This window comes from Plectropomus leopardus, chromosome 22 (assembly GCF_008729295.1).
Source record: "Plectropomus leopardus isolate mb chromosome 22, YSFRI_Pleo_2.0, whole genome shotgun sequence".
Taxonomy (NCBI): Eukaryota; Metazoa; Chordata; class Actinopteri; order Perciformes; family Serranidae; genus Plectropomus; species Plectropomus leopardus.
In genome coordinates this window covers 17,702,460-17,715,894 of record NC_056484.1, presented here as the reverse complement: position 1 = coordinate 17,715,894, position 13,435 = coordinate 17,702,460, and positions in this window count along the sequence as shown.

Below are 13,435 nucleotides of genomic sequence, written 5' to 3'. Positions count from 1 at the left end.
CCATCAAATTCTGCACATTAAAAAAACATGATATTACCCATCTGAATAGCTTAGTCTGTTTTGTGTTTTGCTGTCCACCGTCACCAATCTGCTAATCATAAATCATCCAGCTTTGCTGAAACCAAATCAGATACACTGTCACAGTGATTGGTTTTCGTTTGGTAGCGTTGCCAGAAAGTTTGGCTGAAATAAGACAATGGTGGTTCCAAAGGCAAAAGACTTCAAAGAAGATACAAACTGAGACACAGCCTCAATATATGTCCAAGTTCCTTTGGCCGTCTCTGTCCAGGAAGTTTGTTGGGAAACTCTGTGCTGTCATCTGGTGTCCAGTGAAGTTTCTGTTCTCTTTTTGGACTTCTGCTTTTGGCAGCATCATTAACTTAGATAAACACAGATAACAGAGCCGAGGTACCTCATCTACCCTTGAGGTGAGACACTTATAAAAGAGAGCAAGTGATATAAAGCACTGGGTTCATTTATATGAATGTGTGTGCGTGTGAGTGCCGCAAAAGGTTGCACGGACTCTGCCATGTAGACCTTTTTGGAGTTGCCTGGCAACCTTTTAGCCACAAAGAGGAGGAAGTTTAGTGCTTGTTATGACGTCTTATGTAACCACAGGGATAAGTTTCAAGACAAAGAAAGAAATAATCCATTCCCACAGCTTGTTCTCTTTATTTGTGTCTGGGGAAATAAATGAAAGAAATAATGTGCTGGATTAACTCTCTTTTACATTCACTCAAAATAGCTTTTGCTTTATGTAAACTCCCAAATGGTTACCCATTTCAATCCATTCTTTATCCATGATAATGTTTTCTTTTCTGTAGGTCAGCACCAGCTGTGCGCTGCAGGGTGGTGTGCAGTGGAGCCATGAGAACCTCCGGTGAACCTGCGGTGAGTCTTGGTTGGGGGGATTCTCCTTTCCTATGCTGCCTGCCTGGGGAACCTAGAAGCTTGGGATAAACACAGCCCCTGGGTACCCTGAGCTAGATTCGCCAGCAGTGTGGAAGATTATAACACCGGGGTAGAGAGGGGAAGAAAAAAGGGGGATAAAAAGCATAGAAAGAGAGCAGGGGAATCTGGAGAAAAAGCAAAAGAACAGAGAAGTGGGCAGCAGCTGGAGATGATTACGACTCCCAGGTTGAATCTCTTACCATGCTCCAATTCCCTTGTTTGCTTGTTCACTTGATCATCGTTCACTTGCACACCGTAACCATTGCAGATGCTCACCTGTGGTGCGCTGAAAGCCATATGGCTATTTCCAATAAACCAAATATTGCATTTATGAAACAGGGAGTGGTGAACATTATAATTCTTTTTGCTTTACAAAGGTACCGAAAAATATCATATAAGCTAACTTAATAACTTAAGATAATAAGTTCTGTGTTATGCCAGCAAAATGAAGGGGAAAATAAACAATAACAAAAATGAAGACAAAATACTAGCTTGCACACATTCACCAGTGAGAAATCCATTCAACATAGAAAAGGGAAGCCTGCCAATTTTTCCTTAAGCCTCAACATAGCCTAATAGCACAATATAGCCACAAAACATAGTTTTGATTTATTATGAGAACTGGATTAGCATTCAAGGCGGGGCCCCATTCATTCCTATAAAAAATGCTCAATGATGCATGAAGCAAAAATGTCTATTTCCAATGAATGAAATTACCCAGATCTTTTGCAGTATGAGGCCCATGGAGCATAGTAACTAGAGACTCAGTGGCCAACTGTGTGGCCAAGGGGCTAACTTTCACCAGCAGAATGGCTGATTTCCAATTTAGCGCTCCCCTAACTTGATTGGGAATAAAATTATTTAATCTTGCAGGTCTTTTTAAATAGATCAAATTGCGTTAGTAAAATGAGTCATTTTGCAGGGCTTGTGACATTTACAAAACAAACAAACAAACAAACAAAAAAACATGTCCACTGATTTACAGACATCTCTTTCCAAATGTAAGTCTATGGTAAAATGTATCATCACGTGATGGACCCGGACTGTGTAATTCCATTGTTTGGCCATTTAGCCACTTTTTTAGCAATCGTCTTTCTTAAGACACATAAAAGCTTTGAAGTTCGCAGTGGAGTACTTACCAAAGTATTTTATGTTGTAGAAGAAAACGTAAAAGTCTCTTAAGGTTGTGTTAACCCCAGACATTACTTCAGGCTCCGAACAAAAAACTTTGGCAAGAGGGAGCCAGAGGTGCTGAAATGCTAACATATTTCCAGGTTTTAGGACTCGTTACTTGGGTTCTCTTTTCCCAACCTAATAAGAAAAACACATTTTTAAGTGGAAAGGAGCTTTGACATTTCTACAGCATGTGTGCTAATGAAGTGTCATGAATTTTAGATTTGCTTCATTCAGCCAGCACAGTAGGACTATACAGACAAAAACCGATGGATGCATTCTGTGCAGAATATCTCAATATAATATAATGCTGTATGTCGTGGTGGATGGTATGAAAACAGCAGGACCTTAAAGATGTGCATATGGATAAACTAAACTAGACTATGTATCATAAATGTCACTCTGCACACGCTCATTTGGTATTCAGTTAGTATGTTCATTCAGGCATCTTGATGGCATATTAATTTCCTCCACTGACGCAGCCCTTGCCGTGCTCTGTGTCTGAGCTCTAACATTATTGCCAGGGGCCACAAACAAAGATAAGTATATCAGAGCTTCCTGGCAACTCACCTCTGAGCTCTGAGGATTGGGTGAATAGATAAATAAAGAGTATGAGAGAAGGGTGCGAGAAATGAAAGGAGCTGGGGATCGCATTATTTTTGGGAGGGTGAAGGAGTGATGCTGTGAATGCACAAATGTGTGATAGAAGAAGAAACAAGCAGTCATGGCAGGAAGCATGGGGAGGTCAAGTGAGCAAGTCAGGGCAGAGATACGAGTAAGGATAGAGACAGAGAAATATAGTAATGGCTGTGGGCAGTATTTAAATGAGTCTGTGTGGCGGTCCAGTGCACAGATTGACTGTGAATTATTACCACTGTATGCTCAGTGGAGCTGCTTGCCTGCTAGGCCAATGGGCACTCAGTAATTCACAGAGACAGAAACAAAGAAAGGAGGGCAGGGAATTAGGAAACCCTAAAAGATAATGTTAAATTACATATTAAGTGTTTCATCAAAGGTGATGGGTAACTTTGTGATTTGTCACCTCCATGGTGGACAATCTCCAGTCAGTTCAGATTTGGTATAGTTTCATATGGTGTCTCAATGGGCTTTACAAGCGGTGATGTTTCCCAATTCAGCCAACACTTTCTCAATGAAAACAGAAATGTACACACAGATTTCGTGAGTGCGTAAATTCAAACAGACACCCCAGATGGTAAGAGGTGCGCTAGGAGCCGTAAATGAGAAAATGGCAGCTGTGCACCTAAATAGAAAATTTTAACAGTTTTAGAAAATGCAACAAACTGTTTAATGAAAATATCTAAACATATGATTATCCCACATTCTCAGTGTTTTGCAGTCTTGCTTCCCATTTTGTCTCACCCTGCCTCATATTGTCTGTGTGTACTTGTACTTGCTACATAATGAGGACCAAAACATGTTTATAATCAACAAAGTGAGGACATGTTTAGACAGTGGGGACATTGTGGCTGGTCCTTACTTCTTCAAATGGTATTTTGAGGGTTAAGACTTGGTTTTAAGGTTTAGGTTACACTTAGCGTTAGGTTAGGCTAGGAGTAAGGCATTTATTGTGATGTTCAAAGTTAGGGTAAGAGGCTGGGGATGCATTAGGTCAACAAGGGTCCTCATAGAGATAGAAGCATGTATGTGTGTGTGTGTGTGTGTGTGTGTGTGTGTGTGTGTGTGTAAAAGGAGCTTAGATCTCTAGCACAGCAGACCTGTAAGGCCGTGGGCAGAAGCAGGGCACTGGGCCCCTGAGTCCCCAAACATCAGCAATACTGCTGCCCTCAGCTAAAACACACATATACACACACTGACACACTTTGTGTCTGTACTCAAAGAGCACACGTATCTGTGTGTCTGTTATTCTTTGGTGTTTGCCCAATAATATCTGAAAAGCGATTTTAAGGATTAAGTTAAAAAGCATGCCCTTTTTTTGTTATCAGGAACATTCAGGGGCTACTCTAATGTAACCATTACACCCTGCCATCCCAATGCAAAAAGAAACATTCTTACTGCATCAAAAAACATATAGCTTTTGGGAATGCATAAGCATTTCAGTTTTGCTGCTGTCGCTAGGGGGAGGTTGCCCTTTTTGTTGTTGCTGTTTTGCATTTCTTTGTGGACATTATGCCTCTTTCAGGCCATCTTGTCTCCTTTTTTTGGTCATTTTGTGTCTCTGTTGTTTTGCCCCTTTTTGTAATTATTTTGTGTCTCTTTGCAGTTCTTTTGCTCAGTGAGCTCTTCAAGTCTCTTTCTGGTTGTTACACGCTAACTTGAGTGATATTTTTCGATTGAAGAGCAGGGGTGCCATGACACTGTGGCCCCTGGGCATGGGGCCCTGTCAGTAAACCTAGATTGAAATGACTCTGTACAAGCAGATACTTGATAGGTAACAGCTTCATTTCAGCTGTTTATGATATGTTTTCTGAACATATTTCCACAGCTTCTTCAGTTTCACCTACTTAAATTCAACCTTCCCTTTTTACTGCCATGTTATAACAGCACCTCTGTATTTTCTGTTTCACTTTGCAAATGAACATACTATAGCTACACTTAGAGAGAACACTCAGACATATTTGTTTATTGTTTGTAATGCATCTCAGTTTCAAGTCATGTCAGAGGAAAAAAAAAAATCGTCTAGAGAGCCAACAGCTCATGTTCCTGTTTTGGTGTGCAGGCTCTTACTGGCTGAATAATAAAGGCTCTTAGTTTTGTTTGGATGTAGAACAGCTGGCTCAGGAAGCTTTGTCTTTTCCCATCTGGATACTTTGTTAGCTGCCTGGCTGCTATCAGCTAAAGGAAACTCCATGGTGCAGTCCACATGGCATCTCTGCACAAAAAAAAGCTTGGTTATGCATGCCCAATCTGTGTCTGTCTTTATCTACAGTATGCTCAAATCTATACTGTTGCCTCCCTGTCTCGCCTCTCACACCCCCCCCCCCCCCCCCGTCAGTCTGTTTTCCTTCCTCCACTTATTGATTCTTATTTCGACACTAACACAATGTTCAAGGGAGTGTTACTTCCCGCTGAGGCAGCTGGGTGTTTGTTTGTTGGCATGTGTTTTACCCTATGTGTGTGTGTTTGTGTGTGTGTGTGGACCCCCCTCTGATCCAACTAAGGCAATAGAAGGAGGCAAGATATTACTACTTGTAGCTTGTTGACACCCTTCTGTACCAGTCTCTTTGAGCTGTTTTCTTGTGTGAGAGGTTCAGAAACATGGATGAAAAATCTGCCTTTTTTTTTTAGCTATAAATACCAAATCACGGATGTTAGGAAAGCCCACAGTTCATAAAATAAACACAACAGAAATTTTGGACAGGTCATACCATCATGTTTGACGCAAGACTATATCTGTAAATGTTACACTTACAACTGAAAATGACAACAGTCATAAACAAGTTTGCCGAATGTACATATCTCCGCAAGAAAACAGCAGACGGAATTGATTTTTTTGGGGGGGGGGTTAAAATGTGGATATCACAACTTTGTGGAAATATATTAGTTATATAGTTATATAGTTATTAGTTATATAGTTTATATTAAAAAGATGTGAAAATCTAACTTTTTACAATATGTGACCTTTAATATAATCATTATTAGCTGTGTGTCTATAGTCATACTGTATATATCTGTACAATAACTGAATATTTTATAACAAATGGCAGCATTTTGACGTTGGCATTGGGATTTGACTGGTGTAATGTTTCCATTTTGTTTTCAGTATTAAAATACATCTTTGGCAGAAAAATGACAACCATGCATCCAATCCACCCCCCAACCTGCCTCATGTATAATAAAGCCCGAACTGTCTCCAGAGGACTGCAGGAGAATTCATAATTCTCCATCTTTCTCCTCCTCCAAGGTGCTTTTACCACAAATCAACCCTGGTAATGTATGCAGCCAGCAAAGAGATCAAAGATACATAGATCATATTTTGGTGTGTGCATTCGTACATGTATGTGAGCTGCTAACAGGCATGCATCTTCAAAAGCACCGTGACTAGGCCCCCGAGACAAAAGGGCAAGGAATACGGGTTTTGATGTCAGATGCCTCTCCAGTATGTGCTGTTTTCATGCAGTCGCATTAAGCCGCTCCAGCATGAAGGTGAATCACCAAATGTGATACCTCAAAGCATTTCCAGTTTGTGACCACTGACCTCAAGTAAATAGAATTCTGCATGGCATGTTGCAAGTCTTGCTAACATGGCGCTAAGGGGCCTCAGGGCTGTGTGTGTATTTAAAGTAATAGTTTGACATTTAGGGAAATGAGCTTTCTTGCAGAGAGATGAGAAGATCGATACCACTCCCATGTTTGGGCAGTAAATATGCAGCTGCAGCCAGCAGCTGGTTAGCTCAGATTAGCATAAAGACTGAAAACAGCTAACCTGGCTCTGCTCAGAGGTAAAGAAAATCTGCCTACCAGCACTAAAACTCACTCATAAACACATTATATCTCCTCTGTTTAACCTTTGCAAAAAGCATAATATAAAACTACAATTTGTGCCTTTACAGAGTCATGTGCAGTTCTATTTCGTGAAGTTTTGTTGTCACCAGTAAAGACTCCAGAAAGTCAGTGCTCCTGACAAAGAACAACACTGCATCTGAAATTGCATACAATGCACTCTATATGCACTATGGTAAATGGTAAATGGACCTGAACTTGTATCACTTATCTTTTACACTACAAGTCACATTCAGCCATTCACACACACCTGCTAACCAATCACACACACTCACACACCAAAGGCGGGGCATTGGGAGCCACCTCCATGTTGAGAACTGTGTTTCGACAACTCTGAATTACACATGTAATTCTCAGAAGATCCCAAATACTGTTTTAATGTACTAAAGAGCATAGTGTGGAATTTTGGATGCAGTCCTAGTCTGCCTCTTATTCCATCATAAAACTGCAACTTAGGTGTTGTTCAGACAGATACGCATGTTTTTCTATTGTACTTGTAATGATTGGAGATAAACATTTCCTCTAGGAAGCAATGTTCCCCATAACACCCCTCTCAGCATAGGTAAACAGGGAAATATAACATACTAATTAGACAGTCTTTGTAGTGTCAGTAGGCTGATGTGGTCATTGAGTCAGGCTTGCCGTTTCCTCTCCTTTCCACTTTTTCTGCTATCCTAAGCTAACTGGCTGTTGGCTGTGGCCTTAAGACTAACGGACAATAAGACTAGCGGAAGTAACATCAGTCCTGTCATCTACATTTCAGCAAGAAAGTGTGTTTTCTAAACTGTTGAACTATTCTTTTAAAGGTTGTGTATGTGACATTCTGAGCATTAATAGAGCAGCAAGCCACTACTTGCTATGTAAAGATATAGTGGAGTATGGTGTTCTGCACTGAGAACGACTTCCAGCTATCTCTGTGTGTGTTTGAGCTTCTCTGTGGTTTGATAAGTCAGTCTGTTGCTGTTGTTTGTTTGTTTATAAAGTTGGCACCATAAGCTGCTAGCCGCCAGCTAAGCCACCTCAATGTTGAGAAACACATGCAGACAACACTGAAGTTCATAAAGAGCCCGTATGACATATTATGTAATATATCCTCCACTGACTTTGTTGAAAGACTTTAAAGTATTTACACAAAAGCACATGCAACTAGAAAATATTTATGAGCGCAAAGCAAATTGTTGCTCTAAATTGTTCTGCGATGCTTTATAACTGTTGCTAGTTTAATACCAAAGACATATTGAGGTGAATTGTGTCATTTCCTGGCTCTGCACTGCACTCATTTTATTGATTTGGTCTTTATTTTAGAGTGCTACATGTCATGTTGGGTTGATAATAGACCGGGCTGAGCGCTCAGTGAAAAATTGCTGCAATCATGGCAGGGTGCTGTTCCGAAATAGAGCAGACTGATGTAAGAAAGCAAGCTAAAGGGCTTTTAAAGGTTATGTCATCGCTTGTGACAGTTGGAGGAGAAAAGAATATCCGCCGGGACTCGGCTCTGTCTGTCAGGCCAGAGATGAGGGAGGGAGATAGAGAAACATTGAGAAAGAGAAGCAAATGTGTTTGAGAAAAATAAGAAAGTATGACAAAAGCAATGATCGCTACAATAAAAGAATTGTTGCTTTTTATCTCCTGGATTAAAGGTTGGACTGTCATCCACAGTTGGAACGAGTAAAGCTGCATCATTTCGTTTTGAGTGTAGAAGGGTTTCAATTTCCCCTCAGGGGGCTAAAAATTGGTTTTTTTTTCTTTTCATATGAACACCAAAGCACAGAAATAAATTGAAGCCCTGCTCACCAAACAAAATGGCATGTTGGACACATTCTATTTACTTCCCAGAGGGATGTACAATGTTGAGAACTGAGGGATGACAAGTCCGTCTGGATTAAACACACACTACCTGAGGTGATAAATCATAATCGTGGGAACACAGCTGCTGTTTGGCTTCAAATATATATTTCTCCAGGTGCCAGTCCATCAGTCTATCTTTCTATCACTCACCTTAGCTCTCATATACCAGTTCATCCACCGGGATATGGTCATCTCCCTTGTAGCTGCATCTCAAATATTAATCGTAAAAGACAGCAGTGCATGCTCTGGTCACAGGAGACACCTAGCAGTCAAGGTTTAAGGACAGCAAATGAAACCATGAGGGCCTGACACAGAAGCACAGGCAGGCCTGGTATCCAGCTGCCCTGACATTTTAGAAAAGAAGAGGCTTTTTGATGTGGGAGGCAGAACGGAGCAGTGTGTTGTTTTTTTCTGTCTCTCTGCTGCTACAAATCTGTCCAGAGCTGTCTCTCGCTCTCCGCCTCTCACTGTACGTCTGTCTTTGTCTCTTTCAGTTTCATAATTTCACTCCTTTATCTCTTTTTCCTGCCTATCCTGTGTTTCTATCTTTCTGTTTCTGCATGCTTGAAATAGGCCGCTGCGTATGAGTGCCGGTTGAGGATATCTCTGCATTGCACTCCTGTCTGCAGTGAGTAGAGCGGCAATTCACAGACCCCCCCTCACCTTGCTGTCAGAGGGTTATCAGGGTAAAACCTGGTGTGTCTCCCACCGAGCCAGAAGGCACACATTTCCCCTCCGCCAGCTTTCATCTGTGCCTTAATGCAACTGCACTGAAAGCTGTTATTTATTTGCTACTCTGTCACATTAATTTTCTGCCCTTTTTCTCCTACTTGAAACCCCAATTTCTAACCATCAATTTGAATCATTTTTGTATCCATTGAACATTTGATGCTCAAAGTGTTGCACAAGAACACACATGCTTTAGTGTTAATTTATGTCGATTTTTTAGTGACAAGTATTGACACGTGTTGATTGGACTGTTGCTTGTTCACTGATGGGGGCCGATACAGCTGCCGGGTTGAATGTTAGAAGTTATGTTAAAAGTGTCCCCTTGATTCTCATGGTGCAGACAATTACATCGACTGACACAATGCTGAATTTACATCCTGACTTTTATTAGCAATCACTGCATTTACACATAAAAAAATCTTGTTTATGATTGAGTTTTTTGAATATTCTGCTAATATGTGAACAGCATATTCCACTTATGAGTAACCAAAATATTGCTAGCTGGAGAACTCTGAAAGAAACTGGGATGTGTATGTGGAATGCAAAATATCTGACAAATATGTGTTCATGTAGACGGCAGTGGTCATTATCAGCTATGCATCCCAACATGTGGACGGTTAATTCTTTATGCTATATAACCAATTTTTTCCATTCTGGCATTATTAAAATTTCTTTGTCATCTCCTAAGGTCATATCTGGCTTAGACTATGCGATGCTGCCTCCACGATCTCCAGTGGTGCTTCTCTGTTCATCCATATCCGTAAGCTTTCAAAAAAAACATGCACAAATATCGACGAAATGATCACAGAGTATGGACAGGAGGCGCCATCTGTTTCTTTCTCCATATCTCACACTGGGCATAAATGAGCTCTTACTCAAATGCTCTCCACCTATACTCTACTTTTTTTTCTTAAGTGTGCTTGGTGCCCCTAGGTGGCTGCCTATGTCAACTATAATTTCCACCACTGATTGTCAGCGCATTGAAAATACACTGAAACTCAGACTTTGTGTTGGTCTGTTGTTTATGACTGTGCTGCACAAGGACTTGTAAATGATACATACTGTATATGCAACATGTGACTCAGTGTGCTTGATAGAACTTCCCAAGGCAGTAAATCTAGGCTGTTTCATATCCTGCTGTGATTTGTAATTCTGTTGCCTTATCTGTCCGGATCAGTCTTTCCTGCCTCTGGTTTTGCTGACAGGCTAAAGCCACTCTGTAGTGCTCAACCATGCTCAAAAACACAAATGCAGACATTCATATACACACATAGCCATAACATTTGCTCTTCTTTGGATGGTGCCTTTCAAAACCCAACAAATTTTACATGTCACTGCAGACTTGGAAAGATGCAGTTGATTTTCTCTCTTTGGAGCTAATTTAGAGACTGTCCAACTACCATATGAGCTCATCATAATAACAATGACCAACATAATCATATAATGTCGGAAACCAGATCTTGATCACCACCAAAATTTAATTAACCGATCCGTTGACCTTGTGTTATCTCTCCACCAAATCCGAGTTAAATAAAATGAAGAGCAGTAATGCAAGTTTATTAACTGCAAAAAAAGAAAAAAATAGATAGTTAAGCCAGCTGAGAGATCCAAGGCAAATCCAAGGCACATACCATATTATTGTGTTTGTGTGTTTGCTAAGTTGTTTAACTGTGTTAATTTCTCAGCAGCACTTGTCCTTGTTAATGATAAATACAATATTTTGATTTAAAAAATGATCATAATTTTAATAAGGGGGGAGGGGCAAACCTAGTGCCCCCAAATGTGCTAAATCTGGCACTGAAAAGTCCCAATTACACATAAGTTTGACTAACAAATGTCATGCATAGACTCCCACATTCTCACAAAGTCTTTCACATCGGCTACTTTACATATCCACTGGGATCACACACTGTATGCCATAAAAATCGGTATAATATAATCAGAGCAATATGGAAATTCATAATTTCTTTATATGTTTCTGGATATCGGCTTATCCTCTCTGCAGTCATGTGTTTCTTAGAGATAACCTAACTGCTGACTTTCAGCTGATTCTAAGCATTAGCGATTACAGTGTGTTATTCCAGCCCATCAGGTTGATAGCACTGCATGTTGTCACAGGTGTCACAAGCTACAGTTAAACGTGTCAGCATGTTTTTATGTTATTAGTCCATGTAAACATGCAGCCGTGGTAATTATACCCCTCATGACATTTTTATGCAGAGAGGACCTAATGCATCAGAAAAGCAGAAATTATCAGCTCACCTGCTAGTAAATCTTATACACCAGCTCTTTATGCGGATTACAGGATGTAGGTGGGGCGGTTACACTCATCGCAGCACAGACTGCTCCTCACACCAACACCCACAGACCAACAGGCGGACAGAACAGCTAAACACCAACCAGAAAAGAGCAAACAGCACTTAGCTGAGAGCTGGTCGGGCTATTGCCAGTCTGTGGTTTTGCAGATATGAGTAAGATAGATGACTAGGCATAGAAACAAAAGATTGCATGTTTGTGTACATGTTATTTAATCTGGTGCTGAAGTAACTCAAATCAGGAAACTCTGTATAGTTGAATCATTCTTCCCTTTAGTTTCTTTTTATTGGATTTTCTGTCAGTAGAGTTTTAGTTCTGTGCTTTTTATTACTAATCTGTACAGTTTTATACTTCTGTATTTCTAATAATGCACTTTTAGCACTGAAAAAATGTTGTCACTTCCCTTACAGCTAATTTTTCATAGGAAAGTCCATTGCTTTTGCTGAAACAACAAAAGTAATACTTTTATGAGTTTGGACTGATTTTAGTTTAAAATTTTCCTTTTCCAGCACATTGTTGATTTTCCAGCTAAAATAACAGTTGTCTCTAGCTAATTCTTATCTGTTAGGTAGCCATTTGAAATAACATCAGCTCTTTTTGTTAGACATCTCCAGCTGACTTTTTAATTTTTCACGTTGACCAATTCTAAATCAGAAACCCTTTCAAAAGATCTTAAATGAGCAGCTGATGTGATATCATGCTGAAAGCAAAGAAACAGCTCTGGTAAGACAGTGTAGGACTAGCTACTCCTGGTATTATATAGGGAAACAATAATAACTGAATCACAATATTTGCACTGCCTCAATGATTTCATCACCTTATCTTACTGTCAGACAGCACTTGCCATCGGGGAATCAATCTCAAGCCACCAGACTTCATTGAAAAACAGTAATTTTACTTTGCAAAACATGGGAGTTGGTAGTCCTCTGCTGCCTTGATTAATTAAATAATGAAGTCGTGTGGAGAAAATATTCCCAAAATAGTCTTAACCATTTTTTTCCACTGGATCTTTTTATCTGGCTAAAGTACATCTTGCTGCTGGCCCCATCCACAGTATTAGTACATTACTTGACTTCTGTGTCGGTAAGACTCAACACAGTATATAACCCATCGATATTGTCAAATTGGTCAAACCACTGTTTTCAAATGTATATTTTTAAACATATATTTTATATAGTTTTTTTCTTTTTTTCTGTGTGCGTGTGTGTGTGTGCTGTCAATTGATGAGATGAAACATGTTTGTGGGTTGGTGGGTAGGTGTGGGGAGGGGACACATTGCCAAGGATTGCTTTCAACTTGCTAACAGATACAGCCATTTATGACAGCCATCTGTCTGACATGTATGTGTGTGTGTGTGTGTGTGTGTGTATCCACTCGCAGGCACAATAATGTTTTCGCTGGTGGGTGTCAGGGTCCAGGTGGCCGTATAGTGTAATATTGCGCCCACAGTGTGCAACAGTGCGGGGGGACGTGGGAGCCCTGCAGACCATGTTAGTCATAAAAACACATTCTTAAATGCCCGATCAGAGGCCTGCAGTTATCATGAACCAAAAACTGTAAGCTGAGAAACAATGTAGCATCAAGGGTTGCAGCTCACCTAGGGTTTATATCAAAAGAAAGTGGTTTAACTGACCGCATCCAATACAGTTTTTCCTCTTTTATGGTAAAGAAGGAAAAGTGTTAAAATAAAAACGTCTTTATTGTTATCAGTGTGGCAAATGGCCATATGATATATACTGTGGGCAGCTGAAGAGCTTCAGTGTTCAGAAGCTTGCTGTAGTAAAAAGCTGATGAAAAGACTACTTCATAGAGGAGATTGCACATGAAGTTTGGTGTAAAGAGGACTGAGCTGCTCCTTTTAACTCCACTTGTTGCTATCTTGAAACAAGATCTGGGTTCAGTTCTGATGAACTTCAAAGATGTTGGGAACGTGATG